The following is a 16,125-nucleotide window of genomic DNA, read 5'->3' on the forward strand; positions in this document are numbered from 1 at the left end:
AGTTTATAAATACTTCCTCTCAATGACAATAAATTTGGTCTCCCTTAATCTTTTACTTCATATATAAAACCTCATTGAGCTTGCAGCCACACTGACACTTCTGTTAACTGTTTTCTTGCTTGATCTTAACACGCTAACCAAATGGACTTTGAGAGCCTCCATCCATCGCTGCTTGACTGAAGGCTTCTGCCTATCCATGTCTTGAAAGTTGGAAGCTAACTCAACTTGGACGCCTGCCTCTCACACTACTCTAGCTTGTGAAGTCAAGACCATTGATAAAATCCAGACAGTTTACAGAGGGGCCTAAGGAAGGTCATTTCTCTGAACACTTGGCTGTTCCTTCTCCAGCAACAGATGGATTTACCAGATGGAACAGAAGCGGTTCTTCTTTTTCTCATGGAAGACAAGATTGCCCTTTGTTTTGATGAGCCCAGAAGAACTCTTAGGTATGGAAAAGTGTTAATAATATATCATGTTGTATTTGCTCTTTCTCTTCATTCTCTCCTCATTTTTTCCTGCTACTTGCCAGTCGCTCAAGACTGCACCAGATACGTAGGAGACACTACTACCGACCTACTCAATCACGCAAAACTCATTCAACCACTTTGTAAATTTTTAAAAAGTAGTTAGCCCAGGCTTCAGTTGATCTTGATTTTGTTTTGGTGCCCGAATCGATGACTGACTGCTCAATCCTATTTTTTTCATGCAATGGAAATGACTGTGCCGTTAATATGTGGGCAGTAAAGTATATGGGGGGGGGGGCAATCACATTTAAATTCCACTTTCTTTCTTTATTCATTTTCATATGTGTATAGAGAGGGAAGACATGGCGCTACTAAGGAGGCCTAGGCAAGAATAGAGGGCAAGGGATGCTGAAGGAAGATCCAGGCGCTCAACAGGGAACCGTGCAGGGACCCAATCTCTCTTAGCTCCTTTTCCTTTCTCTTCTGTCGCTCACCTCCTTGTTTCCCCTTTTGCTCCCTCTTGCTTTACTTTTCACTCTCTCCCATTGTAAAATAAATTAGAAAATGGAATCAAATAGTTTTGCTTTCTTTTTAAAGATTTTTATTAGCACTTGAATAATATCAACTAGTAATGTTTTTATCTTGAGCTTTCTATAATTTGAGTATGAATTAGTCAGGAATGGGGTCTATTTTCCGTAGCCTGATGAATCCACGTGCCTTAGAAGTACAGCCCCAAGAGAAGGGTAGGATGTCTTCACTGTCTGAGCGGAAGAAAGGATGAGGAGTTAGGAAATCTGGCTTTCCCCCTATTCTTTCCTCCTTTCTTCTGTCTCTCCCTTTTCTGGTTGCTCACCCTCAGCTGCATCACTCTGATGACCAATGTGCGGGGCATTCACCCGGGTTCCTCCTGGGAGAAATCATGACTCACAGCATCTCCCTCCCACCCATGAAGTCACCTGTGACTTTCACTGCCGCCGGCTCAGGGCAGGCCTCGGCCACCAGCATGGTGTTCACCCCACAAAGAGTGTCAATGGACTAAAGGTCAGTTGGTGGGCAGGCTGGTCCCTGGCTCATGCACATACAGATGACACCAGCTGTGCTCAGAGTCACACAGGGGTGGGGGGGGGTAGTAGGGTGGCCAAGGGCAAGATGTCCTCAGTCAAGGCTGTAGCCCGGGATCTGGGTTCAAACCTGCCCCCAGCTGCCCACCCTGCTGCTTGCGAGATCTTGGGCTTGTGCCTTCCTCTATCTGAGTTTCAGGATTTTCATCTATAAACAGAAATGCTGCAGCCTAGCTCACAGGCTGGCTGTGCTCATCCATGAGATGATGCACATCGAGGCCCCAACATCTCACACAGACGACGGGAAGGTGAAGAGACTGGAGCAGGAGAGGCTAAAGGCAGCGCCCAGGACATAATCTGGGGCAGCCTGGGGGTGCTGATCTGATCAAGCATCAGCATGAAAGGGCCCCGGGGGAAGCGGACTCTGCGCTGGCGGGAAGGCGCTGGCCCCAGCTCGCCGGCCGCACAGCGCCATCTAGAGGCGGAGCGCGCGCAGCAAGGGGTGGTCGCGCCAGGTCCGCGGGCCCCAGGACCCCGCGTCCCGTGGGCCCCTCTCTGCCCCCGCCCGCCTCTCAGCCCTGCTCCCTTCCTCCCATTGCATGTGCTTTCCCATCCCACCCGATTCCTCTTTCCTCCTCTGCCTCCTCTTCCTGGTGCAGTGTTTTCCACAGTGGGGTCCTCAGGGCTTTGCAGAAAATGCTTAATCTGTGGGAAGCCAGATAATGACCATTCCCAAACATCCCCGCCCCCTCTGCGCTCCAGGGGCCGAGCCCTCTGGATGTCCCCGCGCGCGCTGCAGCTGCCGGCTCCCCAGGATGGCACCGGGGCCGCTGGATGCCAGGCCCACGCGGTGCCCGGCGGGCACGGAGCCCTGGACAGCCCGGGGGGCTCCCTGCGTAAAGGCGAGGCCACCGCCCTCCATCTGGAGCGCAAAGAAGGGAGAGCCCCCCTCGCGCCCCTGCCCTGCACCCCAGGTTTGCGTCCACGTCCTCTGGCTCTGCCTTTCTGCAGTGTGGATTCCACGAGGACCCGCAGGACCAGAGCAAGGATTCAACCCAAAAAGCTCACGAGCTCAAGACAGCAGTGGAACTTTCATTTCTGATTTTAGAAAAAAAACAACACAACAAACCCTGAGTGAGGACAGTTTTGGCCAAGTCTGCATCTTACAAGCCTTGCCAATTTCTACTCCTCATTCTAGAAGTCATGATTTAAAAACAATGCTGAATTATTTCTTTCCAATTACATTTTTTAGAAGATGTTGGATTCCGTTCAGCATTCTCTCCACACCTCCTTAAATCGCTCATTCTTCTCAAGAGCTGAGATTTGCTTTCAAATCCCAACAAGTTGCGCTTGAAATAGCATCAAGTTAGTTCAATATGAAGTGTTTTCGAAAGCTGACTAGGAACACTGTAACATGATAATGAATTTCTTGAAACGCTATTAGCGTGCATCATCGCTGCAAACACATGTGTGTCTGTGTTTCCCAGAAAATTGTTGAATGCCGATTTAGATTTGGAGCAGAGGAGAGCAATAAATATAAACTAATTGTGTTCCTGTTTATCCAATTTTTCCCAATACCAAATGTTATTGAGTGTACTCTTCTGCTCTGATTGTGGCCTTTAGTAAACTAAATTTTGTTTGGATTTTACAGATTGTGACGTTCACATCAGAGTTAGGCTTAGCAATACCTTTAAATTCCAACAGTTCTGATCAAGCACAAGCGTATGTGGAATGATGATTTATGTCCATGGAAGATTAAATAGAAATACAAGGCCTACATTTCATTCTTATTTTTCCCTTGCTGGTGACCACAGGTTATATGTGCAGTAAAACTACTTACCCATGTAATTTCTCCTTCTAAAGCATCCTTTGCTGCTAATGTGTAGCTAGAGAACATCTAATCATGCTTTACATTTCAGCCACATGTCCTCTCTAGGTGAAATCATCTCTGAACTCTCTGGAGCAAACTTAAATGTTGCTTCTCAGTGTGCCAGAGAATTTTACATATGGCTTCTTTAAGACAATGATCTTACCTAGCATAGCTTTGGGGTGAAGGCTCACCTCTTTTTCACTTGCAAGCGCCTGTGCTGCCGATGCAATAATAGTGACCACTGTGTGCTGTGTACTCTCCTGACACCTCTGCATGTATGAACTCATTTAACCTTCCCTAGAGGAGGGCTTCTCAGAGGGGGTTCCATGGAACGCGAGGGCTCTTGTTATAGGTTCATAACATAGCTTGATTGAAATAAAAAATAAAGCCTTCACTTTTTTTTTAACTGATTGTCTAACCCAGTGCTAGTACCCACAGTGATGGATAAACTGTAACTGAGCTGCCAAGTTAGCAATTTCATTAGACATCTTTCAGCCTCACGCAGTAGACACTGCACAAACAGGCCACGTTCATTTGATTGAAACTTTTTTCAGGTTTTGATGGCTTTGATAATTCCCAGCCCTGACTTGCACAGTGCAGAGAGAAGGATGATGGAATCTTGACCACATCCTCTCCCTCCCCGATTACCTCCCACATGCTTACTTTTCTGGCCACTGGCTTATCAGACCAAGGAAGCCCTACCAGAGGGAAAGCAAGTCAGAGGGAACTTTCCGTTTTAAGAAAGGTTCTTTATGTGTTCCGTTACCTCCCTGCTGCTTTACTGGCATTATAAAAAACCACGTCTCGTGCAAGCTACAAGTCAATTTTATTATTATGACATTTTTGTAATTTTTAGCATTTAGCCATTTTCTCATTTTAAGTATTTATCATTAGCGATTATATAACAAACACCTGAGTGTCCAATATGACAATATTTGAAGGTAAAGTGAGATGGAAGAGAAAAATTTTTAACCTAAAATGCAACATATGTGTGTAATAATCCTATAAACACTAAATCTATTTTGAATCTGATCATGTCTCAGTAAGAAAACATTTTTTCAAAGCCTTGTATAAAATTGTCAGGCTATGTTTTTATTCATGTCTTTGGCTTTTGATTTGAGTAGCTTTACTATTCAGCATAATCAGTAAAATCTTGTGTGGCCAATAACAGTAACGACATTCAGTATACAACCTTTGTTAAAATTAAATCTACCGATCCTTTTTCTAGGAAAACTGTATCACAACTTGGCACAAGCAAGTTGTTTAACAGAAATTTATTATATGTCCTTATGGATTTTTTTTAACTTATGAAGGGGAAGAAAGAATATTTTCATGAAAAAGCAAGCTAATCTTAACTATTTTTTAAAAGAAATTTGCCCAACAAGTCATTGTTAGATTTAGAAAAAAAATTTATTCTTTCACATTCTTCATGTTATACCTCCATTGCATCTTGTTTCATAGAAATTTGTGTTTAGAGTTCTAGATCCTATTTAGATAACATTTCAAAACCAAGCAGAAATTTTTTCAAGTAGAAAATTTCTAAGCAAAAAATTTCATATTTTCTCTAGCTACGCTGTTGACCTAAAAATGAATACCCTTTGTGTGGAGGCTGTCAGGATGCAAGAGTAGCTGGTACGTTGTGCAAAATAGAGTCACAGAAAAAATATATTCTCTATCCAAAACAATAATTAACTATTATTGTTAGATTGTAATAGCTGCAGCTCACTGATTATGCTAATGCACTGTGAACTACAGATATAATAGATTCCCGACTGCTTTGTCCTCATGGGGAGGGAGTACAGGGTGGATGCATGAAGTGGGGATCGTGTAAATGAGGCATGCTTAATATGTGAGAACTTTCTATGGGCAGCAACAATCCATAATTTGAACTCTTTCGTGTCTGAATTAATGTGTCCATAAATGATAGTGTAATTCCTGAATGTACAGGGACTTGGAAAACACTCCTGGAAAATTTGCATTTCTTTCCCTTCCCCACACTACCCCCTATTTTTTTCATCTTCTATCCTATGCTCTTCAGTATTGTTACATTCCCCACCTTCCATACTCCCGAGCACTGCTCTCACCCAGAGCACTTGTGAACCACAGGCTCTGTGATTGTCCGCTCAACAATATGGCTTCCCGTTCTGTTTCTTCTGTTCTCACTTACTTTCATTCCTTTACTTTACTCTTCAAATCCTTTCAACTCTTAAATTATTTTCTTCGAATGATCACGTCCCTATTAAAGGCATCACATTAGGTGCCCTCAAGTCTTTGTCGTCCTGTCTCTGAAGCTCTGCTTCTTGCTTCTGCTCACTCATCGTCTGGACTGTCCATTGGTCCAGAGTTCCAGAGTCGTGTCCATAGTCAGAGCCATGCCTAGTAGTTTACACTCTTCCACCAAGGTCCCCAGCATAGCTATCCATTAGTATCATAGAGTCTGGAGTTTGGAAAGGACCTTGAAGTTCATCTAACTCATCAGATGGGGTTAATCTCTGACACAGCATCCATGTTTAGTGGCCATGGTTATAAAGATCTACATTGTATACATTTGATTCCTTGTTCTGTCCCTTGCTATGGGAGTGCGGGCAACTCATGACCATTCTGTACCTCATTTTCTTCATCTGAAAATGTGGCTGATGAGAACATTGACTTGATAGGGTAAAGGGAATTAAGTGTATTATTACTGCTAAGATATATATATGATAGTACCTGATCATATTAGAGTCTATATTGGTGTTTTCTAAACATATATTGTAAAAAAAATAACCTGCTGTGCTTGGACTCTAATTCTCTAATCATATAGTATTGCAATTTTATCTATATCATTATTAGTAGTTTGAATAGTGTGTCCAAGTAGACAAAACCCTGAGCGCTCTCTAGAACCTAATTAGCTCTTATATTGTGTGGTGCAAGAGATGCATGTTAAATATAGGAGGAAAATGAAAACAGCATAGGTATTAGTCGGCTCAAAGTTTCTGAGGAATTAGATGAAAACATATCCATATGTTTTTAAGATCAAAGTAAACAAGATTCAAGCAAGTAAATTGTGCTGATTGTTTGCAATAATCCTAATTCAGCTGAAAAATGAGGTGTTCAGTGATATGACTCAAATCCTAGTACAGGACTGCTGAGCATTTCTTGCTTTAAATTACTGAGTCCCACTTCTGAGTATGTATCCAACAGAAATAAAAACAGGATTTCAAGTGATATCTATGCTTTACAGTAGACGAGATATGGGAATAACCTAACTGTCCATCAGGTGGATGAATCTTCTTTATCCAGAGAAGATACAATGTATATATATATATATACAATGGAATACTATACAACCGTGAGAAAGAAGGAAATTCTACCATTCAAAACAACATGAATAGATCTTGAGGGAATTACGCAAAATGAAATGTCAGACAGAGAGAGACAAATACTATATAACATCACTTATATGTGGAATCTAAAGAAATTGAACTGATAGAAATAGATTAGAATTGTATTTATCAGAATTGTATTGAGGGATGGGGGAATGGAGAAATATTGGTCAAAGGTTGAAAACTTCCAGTTATAAGATGAATAATTTCTGGGGATCTAATGGACAGTATAGTGATTGTAGTTAATAATACTATATTATATACTTGACAACTCTTAAGAGAATGAGTCTTAAATGTTTTCACAGGAAAGAAGTAGTGAGGCAATGGAAGTGTTAGCTAAGCCATGGTGGTAATCATTTTTCAAAATGCAAGTATATCAGGTCAGTACAGTGTATACCTTACATTTACATAATGATACATGCCAATTATAGCTTAACACTGGAAAAAATCAAATAATAAAATAGAACACTTGAAAGTACTCCTCTTTAGGGAGTATTCTGTGCTACCCTATTTCAAAATACATCCCCTTCCCTCCTTCCAATTTATTAGTTTTCATAGAAATGGTCACTCTCCAACACGGCGTATAATTTTGTTGTCGCTTGATTTTCTATATTCCCCTGTTAATCGGTAAGCTATGAATCATAAAGATAAAATGTTTTACCCATTTTTGATTCAGATGTATATCCAATGACTAAACCAGAACCTGGCAACTGATCTTTTTAATGAATAAATAAATAAGAGTCATATGTTGAACTTAAGAACAAGCAAGAACTTGGAATTTGAGTGTGTAACTCTGATAAAGTATCATTTGTTAAGAAAAGAAAAAAAAAGCAAACATAAACTTCTGGATAGTCTTTACAGAACACTGAAATCACCCTCAAATATGCTCCAAAAGAAAAAAAAAATTATAAGTGACTCATTTGGACTTTACGATGTAGGATTGACAAGAAAAGAAAACACAGTGGAATCCTTGAATCTTGCATTACCCTGGCTTTCCCTGCCCAAGAGATTTCTCTCCGTGCTGAAAATTCACTAGTAGGAAGGCGTCATGGGAGTCTGTGAGAGATGATACAATTACTAGAGGACTTTCTGAGCCTGGAAACTGTGAGAAATTACAAAATGTTAAATGTGAATTTTGGGGGTCTATGTAAGGTTGACTTTGGTGTTCTAGAAAAACTACTCAAAAGTTTATCTACTGCAGAGAAGGAAAATATTTTCCTCTATCCATTTTAGGTTCTTGGCTGGTGTTCTGTATAAGACAGATTAACATGAAAAAAAGTTTATTACCATACATATCACATACGTGACAAATGGGAATATAGAGAAATAAGTAATTCAAACAGGTAACAGGTTAGAATTCAGTACCTTCAACAAATAATGATAAATATACAGAGAAACTACAGGGCAAAGGAAAGTGGTTTTAGGCTTCTAAGGGGTAGCAAGGCGAGGGAAAGTAAGTCTATGGGGATCTATTGGTAGATAAGGACTAGGCAGTAAAATTCATTGTATAGATTCCTCTGGTGCCTTCTTCAAGCTGATAAACGGTCCCTCACGATTAGATTTTACCTTTCCTGGTATAGAGAAAATGTCCATCCTGCTTTTTTAGCCAATTAGGGAGAGAGAGTAGAGATTTTCTTGTATCTATCTGCTGCTTCTCAGTTACATACAGCTCAAAATAATCTATATGCCAAAAGTAGCATATTTTGGGGTAACATATTCTGGTTTCTTTGACTACCAATTGCACAATTGCTTCTTTGGATATTGACAGCCTGAGAAGACACTAGTGGCAGTCGCCCAGAGCAGTACACAGGGCTCTCAGATGATTCCACTCGGGCAGACAAACGGATTCATCTCCCGAGCTGATGGAGACAATGCCTGAGAATGTCAGAACGACGAAAGGGTTGTGAGGAAAGTTAGTCTTCCTGAAAAGCAGGAAGGGACACAACCAGAGAAACACCGTTTGTTATTGTTAATTTTACACAGTAACTGGAAGAGGTGAATGCGTGATGTGGAGGACACTGTCAAATGCTTTATAGGAACTAGGCCCCAGGTGTCTCGCCAAAGTCATGAACACACATTGCTTATTTTGTTCACATCACAGAACACATCAGTGTTCTGTGGGACATGCCAAGTAAGTGTAGTTGCTTTCCTGTAGCTTCTGCATCATAGGCATTGCTACATTTCACCTCATTAAATCGAGGAGGTCTAGCACTCCATCTGAGGACTGAAGCAAGCCCTGCCGGCCGCCATCTTGTCTGAGAAACCTGATTCCTGCCCGCCATGTTGCCAACACAAACTTCCTTGCTCGAGCCCTTCCTTCTTACTCGTAGGTTCGTCTTTCATCAGTCTTGGGTTTGAGCCTGTCTGTCTCCCCTTCTTCTGTTCTGTCTCATTTTCATCTCCTCGCCTCTGGTCTTTTGTTTGAGTAAGCAAATAAATCCAGAAAGCAATGTTTAAGAGGCAAAATTCTAAAAACAACCAAACAAACAAAAATCCAGCTGCTACAATTTAAAGCTCATTAATGCTTGAGGGGAAAACTGCTGAGTGTAAAATACATTTCAGTTACATTTTTGGAAGGAAATTTGGAAATATCTATCAACATTTAAATTTTGTAAACCCTTTGATGTAGCAATTCCACTTTTGGGAATTTGTTCTATAGATAAACTTGCACTAAGTGTGTGTGTATATGTGTGTATACACACATCGACATGTCACGGGGCCAACTTGCAAAGGATGTTAATAGCAGCATTGGCAGAGCAGGAAATTCACAATATAAGTGCCCACCTGTTCGGCCTATTTAAATAAATTGAGGCACATTCATATATACGATTACCATGTAACCATTAAAAATAATGAGGCGCATCTATATGAAGTGATTTATAAAGATATCTAAGATATATTGTGAAGTTTAAAAAAATCAAGTTACAGAAGCATATATTATGTTCCTTTGGGGTTTAAAAAAATTAGGGGTGTGTGTCTACATATATACACCAACGTTTTCTGAATGAACCTGAGAATAACTTTAATACTTGTTGCCTCTGAGAGTGAGACTAGTTGGGGGGAGAGCATGGCAGAAACTTATTTTTCACTTACACTTACCTGTAATCCTAGAAAAAATTTTCCTGTGGACCTGATTTACACTTATAATTTAAAAATCAATTTAAGTAGGAAACATATAATTTGGCAAGGTTGTAGAAAGCATATCCAAAATCGTGCAGGGGTCAGAATGTTTACTTACGTACAATTCAATCTACTGTCATCAGTTTGAACTGCAGGTGATTTGTTTAAAGATACTGGATAACTCACAGGATTATTAGAAGGTCTGGAGCACAATTTGAGAAGAAAGAGGATCGAGGAAAATAGAAACACACTTTCTGCAGATTTGAACTTTTAACAATAAACTTAATGTTGATTCTCAATGATGAACACCTGAAACATATAATATTATAAAGCAAAGTTGCTTCAATAAGAAAAGGAAAGAAAAGAAAATTCTTCCTTGGGAAGAAGACAGGTTTCACAACGTGGAAAATTCCAAAATGTGGGGGGTGCTGTTTAAAAGATGGGGAGGGCTGTCTTCACAACATTGTAGTAGATTGGGGTGCAGGAAACAGGCTAGTGAGAAAGAAATCCCTTTGTGCTGCTCACAGAGGGCTATCAAGAATGATGCCTGGGGTCCAGGGCTCTGTGGTGTTAGCCTCCATTAGCCCTAAGCTTCTTTGGAGTTAGTAACACAGCTTGCCTTGGAGAGTGAAGTTTGGTGGAGCCTCCACACTGAGCAAACTGGAACGAGGTGAGGGCAGCAGGCCCAGGAAGCAAGGGGGCTGGCAAGAGAGACAAAACCAGCTCTATGGATCTCATAATACAGAACATATGTTATGTATATGTATATGTATATACTATAATGTTAAGAGATTTATTTCCTAACATTTGTTTACCTGGAGTATTATTAGGATTAGGGTATTATTGGGACTGTGGTCTTGGAGAATGCAGACCCAAGAGGCACTTGAGTTGTGTTGTACACTGGGGTTGCCTGGGTGGCGAGCGTGGACCTGCACAAAAAGTGGGGGGCAGGGCTAGTTTACGCTCAGGTCAGCTTTAAGCAAATCAGTTTTCAGTCAGTGCAGTTCCAATTGGTGGCGAGTACATCAAGCAGTGGTTGATTGATCTTTAATTCTGGTGGTCTGTGATTGGTGGAAACTTCAGCTCCTCCCGGAGGGGGCTGTGTCTAGGTCCCTCAGGACGGGGTACCTGGGCCTGACCCTCGCCAGTCTCCCAGGTGTTCTACCTACTCTGACTCAAATGATTACTAAATGTTTCCTACTTCTTATTGGAGGAAGACTTTTTTTCTCTTCTACACACAGAAAGGAAAGTTATTTCCATCTTGAAAAGCTAATCTACCAATGGTGCAGTTTCATTGACCAGTTTTGTTTTTTTTTTAAGATTTATCTATTTATGCATAGAAGAACTGGGGTACAGGCCAGAAGTGTAGGGGGTGAGAGTATTCACCAGAGACAAAGTGAGGAACAGAACAGACACTTTGACTGAAATCCACTGCTGAGGGGAGCAGCAGGAGAGTCAGGAGAGGTCTGCTGCGCCATGTGGCTCACCTCCCTGTCCTGGGATCGAACTCATGCTGCAGCAGCTGTGGGTAGCCTCATAGGCTGTGTTTTAACCCCTTGCACCACCAGGGAGGCCTTATTGACAAGTTCTGTCACTAATTTGGCAATATCATTCAAGCAATTTTTCTTTCACTGACCATCGGCACTTCTGTGTCTAATATACTCCTCAGAACCATTCTGCGGTGTCTGCAGCAAAGAGTGCTTGGCACGTGTGCATTCAGTGTCTGTGTTTCTAATTTTTGAAACTTATGCTTTGACAAAAGGAGAGGGTTAAGGGTCCAGGAGGCTGAATAACTATGGACTATGTGGGTGGGACTTTCCTTTTTCCATTTAATTTTCGCAAAAGCACAGCAGTTTAATATTATTGCTGTTTTAATAGTTGAAGAAATACAGGCTCTCCAAGGTTAAAAATTTGCTCATGGCAGGACTAGGGCTCCAGCCCTGGTCTGGACTTTCTCTTCACTGTAATGCTCTCCACAGCTGAAGGGCAGGTCTTAGGGAATTTAGAAATCTAAATCTTTACACTCTGCCTGAATCCCTACTATAAAATCTCTGAGATAAAATCCTCTCCATCTGTCAGGACTGTAGTATTTATTTTTCTGTAGCCCCTTGTATTTTCTGTCTCACTCACTGATTCCTTGAAACGTCCAGGACTTAAGATCTACATTTTCTATACACTGGACACTTCATCAATGTGTGAATATCACCTTACGTGGGGCGTCCTGACCTGCACACCATGCTACTCTACCTTGATAGACAAGTGAAAAGTAGAGAACTATTAATCATCTTTCTTATTATAGAAAACATTCTATCATTATTTAGCCTAAGCTTGAGTTAGCATTCTGGGTAGTCTCCATAATTGATAGTGCACATTACATTGTGTTATTTATTTCATGACTTCTTGTTTGCTCCTGTCTTTGTGGCTGAAATGAAGCAGAAATATGTCACCCAGATCTAAGAAATCCATTGAGAGGAGGGAAGCAGCTCAAATCAATTCCTGTATTTATTTTAATTCAAAGAAAAAAGCATATTTTCCTTTGTAAAGTGGCTAAGCTGAGACAGCCAGCTGGAGAGGTTTCTAGAGGACAAAAAAAAAGTACAAAACAGAGATCAAGATTTGACTGACATAGTCTAGGAAACACATTAACACAGATGAGAGTCATTTGAAAGTTTTAAAGTGAATTTCTGAACCATCAAAATAAAATATCGCAACGACACAAGAAATAAAGCTGTATTTTTCAAAACAAACAAAACTGAAATTTGAAAATAAGCCATTTGTGTTTGGTTCACAAGGAGTTGAATTACATGGAGAGCTACTTGTTTTAGCAGCTGGATGCTAAGGATTGCGTGAGGACAATGATGACACATGGAAATGAGACAAAATCATCTTTTTACACCAAGAATAGCACGCACCTCACCTGAAACTGCTGAGTGTGCAGCATCAAGCTGGGTGATTTAGGGCTGTTCTGAATGCTGAGGACAAACCCATTCAAATTTGTCTGGTAGACAAAGATTTCATGTCCTTGCAGGAAGACGCCCCAGACGCCATCGAGTTGTCTCTGACTGTTGCCTTCAAATTAGTGCTCATGTCTCCGGCTGAGAACAAGCGGTACCTTCTGCGGTGTGGGTGGGGTGGCGCACCCAAGGGCTTGCCTTTCTACCTCCTGAGATCGGAGCCTCTCACAGTGAGCCAGCGAAGCACTTGTATTAGCCCATCTTAGGCTTGGTTCAGATCTAGCTCCGAACAATTGGTGCAGACAGGGAGGATTGAACTGACTGAGGTGAGATACTAAACTCTGAAATAATCATGCTCTCCAGCAGGGTGGAGTCTAAAAGACAATGGCAAAACCCACTGACACTTCATGATTGTTCTGGGAAAGAGACTATGTCCTTGAGAAAATAAGAAATTATTGGGCATTCTAGACAATAGATAGTCACTGAAGACAATAGAATAATTCTGAATTTCATTTTCACTCATAACAAGAACACTAAACACTCTCATGTTTTTACTTTCGAGTTAAAATGCTATCACTCCACAGAGTTATTCCATGTATTCTATGTGCAAATTTAAGTGTTGTGAGCATATGGAGGGAAGAGGTTTAAGGGCCTGCAGGGGTAGAAAGAGCTTGTTGCTGAATAGGAGCACATCTCTCCCTTTCACACCTCCAAGAACTATTGCTGCTTGGCAACCCTCCATTACACCTTTGATTAAATTCAACTGATTGGACTTTGACAAAGACTAGTCACACTCTGGTAGACCCATCCCTTCCCCACTCTGTTCCTTTGATCTTGCTTTATTCATTCACTCAACAAATATTTAGTGAGCACCTATTATGTGCCAGTTGTCTAGATAAAGAAAGATACACAAAGAAAGCATGATGCCTGCCCTCAAGAGCCACATCAAGAGGGGACAATAAACAAGTAAACAGATGATTAAAATACAATAGAAGTGCTATGATTAGTGTGCCCTGATTTTCGCTAGCCTCTGGGTCACAATGAATAATCTGTCCCTTGGCAACTCAAAATACCCGTTCCTCCTACCTACTGAGGTCCGGTTCCCAAATGGAAACCAACCTCTATTAGGGAGAGACACTAAGCGCACATGGCCGAGAGAGCTGTTTTGGATTTACACTGAGGTGACATGATGACCGTCCATACCCTTTCTTGTGAGTGGGATAGAACACAACCGTCATGCATCGCAGGTAATGTCTAAGAGACACCAGAAGGAGGTCTCAGCTAGGACTGTGCCGAGCCAAGCGGGGCAAGTGCACCCCAAAATTTGAGAGCTGGGAGGAAGGAAATACTGGGAAGGTCTGTGGAAAAGAGCGCCCAAGATCTTTGGGCTGGCTCCACATGGTCCCCAAAGGCCAACAGTGGAATTAGGAGGATATTCTAGGACCAGAGAGACTGGTTTCCCTTGGGCCCATTGTGAAGCTCGCCTGTTTGATGTGAGAAGCTGAGTAGCGGAGGCACAGCTCAGTGAGGACCTGGAGGCCATCAGTGTCAAGGGGTGTTGGCTTGTCCTCTTAGAATCTGCTGGAGAGACATTTGTCACAAGCCGTGAGCTGCTCTGAAAGGCCTGGGCCTCAGGCTCCGGGCGGGTCCTGGCTCAACCAGCACCAGTTCATCACGTGTGGAGAATGGAGGCAGGAGGTGGAGGGAGCAGATCAGGACCTGGGAAGAGGCAGGAAAGAGAAACTGAAAGGGAAGCAAAGAAGCTCTGCAGACTTCACGGATTTCCAATTTTGTCTAAAGTGAGAAACGCGCAGAAGAAAGAGCAGACTGTGGGTGTCGGGAGGGAGGCATGACGGAGAGAGAACTGATGTGAAAAGAACAGGTGAGAGCAGCTGCAGACTTGAGGGAACAGCCCAATGCCCTGTCCCCGGCAGGAAGGAGGAGGGAACCAGGGCTCTTCCTGTGTAACCAGTAAGAGGGGTTTGTGGGGGTTTGTGCCCCCCGACTTCTGAATGAGACCAGGACCCGGCCAGCAACAAAAATGCCTCTGAAGCCATCATTCTGCAAACGCCTTACAGAAGGTCCCTTTGTGCAAGGAGTTTTTGTTCATGAAGATAAATTGGAAGCAAACCCTACTTACTGCTGTTTAACTGCATAACCTTCCCGGCTTTATTAGCTGACTTGAAATATTCCTTCCAGACCTTCCAAGTGAGTTGAGCATTCTGTTGAGTCCAGACATGAGCTCTGTAGCTGGCACTTGGTATTTTCAGAAGGAGAGTAATTGCTCAGGAAAACCCGCCTGCCTTTTCCAGCAATCCAGGACTCACGCCACGTGGATTCTGTCTTCCATTCTGCCACTCTGTGCATGAAGTGGGAGCCTGTGAAATTATCAGTAACCAGGCACCATTTTTAATGCCCTGTTAAACATGGTCTGTTTTTCTCTGGGTAATAGCAGCCACCAGTTCTTTCCCAGCTGGAAATACAAAGTAGCATATTTCATGCACTTGCTTTTATGAGTCCTTCGGCTCTTCTAGGCTTTTCTTTGCTTTCCCTCAGCCCACAAACCAAAGTGAGTATCTGTTAATATTTCCCCAGACCACCGTTCAAGAAAAGGAACTGCTTGATGTGAATTGTTATGGCAGAACCCCTCGACAGACCGTCTCTGGTTAGAATCCAGAGGCCACGGTGGCTGTGGCAACTGCTTTTGAAACTTTTTTGACCCAAAAAACTCCCTGCTGACTTTGTCAGCAATGCCCTGCCTGTGGTAGATTCTCTCCAAGATTGTGATTGGGTGAGCCTGGGGTAGGGCCCAGAAACCATGTTGACAAACACCGCTACCCGGCTGTGGAGCGGTTATGCTGTGGATCATACTCCAGAAACTCCTGCTAAGATAGTTGTTTCCCCTTATTAGTAAAGTGGTTAGTTCATGGGATAAATCCATTCATTCATTCATTCATTCATTCATTCTTCTTACAAGCACTTACTATGTGCCTCCTAGTTTGATTTTCCATTTCTAACGACTTTTCATTTAAATCTCATCATCAAGTTTCACTTTTTGTGGGCGAGTGGCCAAGGGCAAAGCTCATAAGAGACCAAGTGCAATCGGCTGCCAGACTGGCCAGTCCAGCTGCAGGCGATGAGGTGGGAGGGATACGTCCAGGCAGCTGGAAACCATCTGGTGGGGAAGCACATCCGAGGATGACCCTCACCTAAGGAACTTGGCTATTTTTCTAAGCCTCCAGAGGGAGGGATCCCTGGCCCCATAAACGGGTTGAAACAATGTCAAGTGTT

At 42.3% G+C, this 16,125-nt stretch overlaps 1 protein-coding gene across 1 annotated transcript in view; it reads left to right on the forward strand.

Moving 5' to 3' along the window:
• Positions 1-427: 427 nt before the first annotated feature.
• Positions 428-16,125, forward strand: part of VANGL1 (VANGL planar cell polarity protein 1) — a 158,684-nt gene continuing 142,986 nt past the window's right edge. The window contains exon 1 of the mRNA XM_054691750.1: positions 428-446. The gene's annotated coding sequence lies outside the window, so the exon portion shown is untranslated. The remainder of the gene's footprint in view (positions 447-16,125) is intronic.

The sequence above is a fragment of the Talpa occidentalis genome, unplaced genomic scaffold (genome assembly GCF_014898055.3).
Source record: "Talpa occidentalis isolate TD23 unplaced genomic scaffold, MPIMG_talOcc4v2.1 talOcc4.9, whole genome shotgun sequence".
NCBI classification, from domain to species: domain Eukaryota; kingdom Metazoa; phylum Chordata; class Mammalia; order Eulipotyphla; family Talpidae; genus Talpa; species Talpa occidentalis.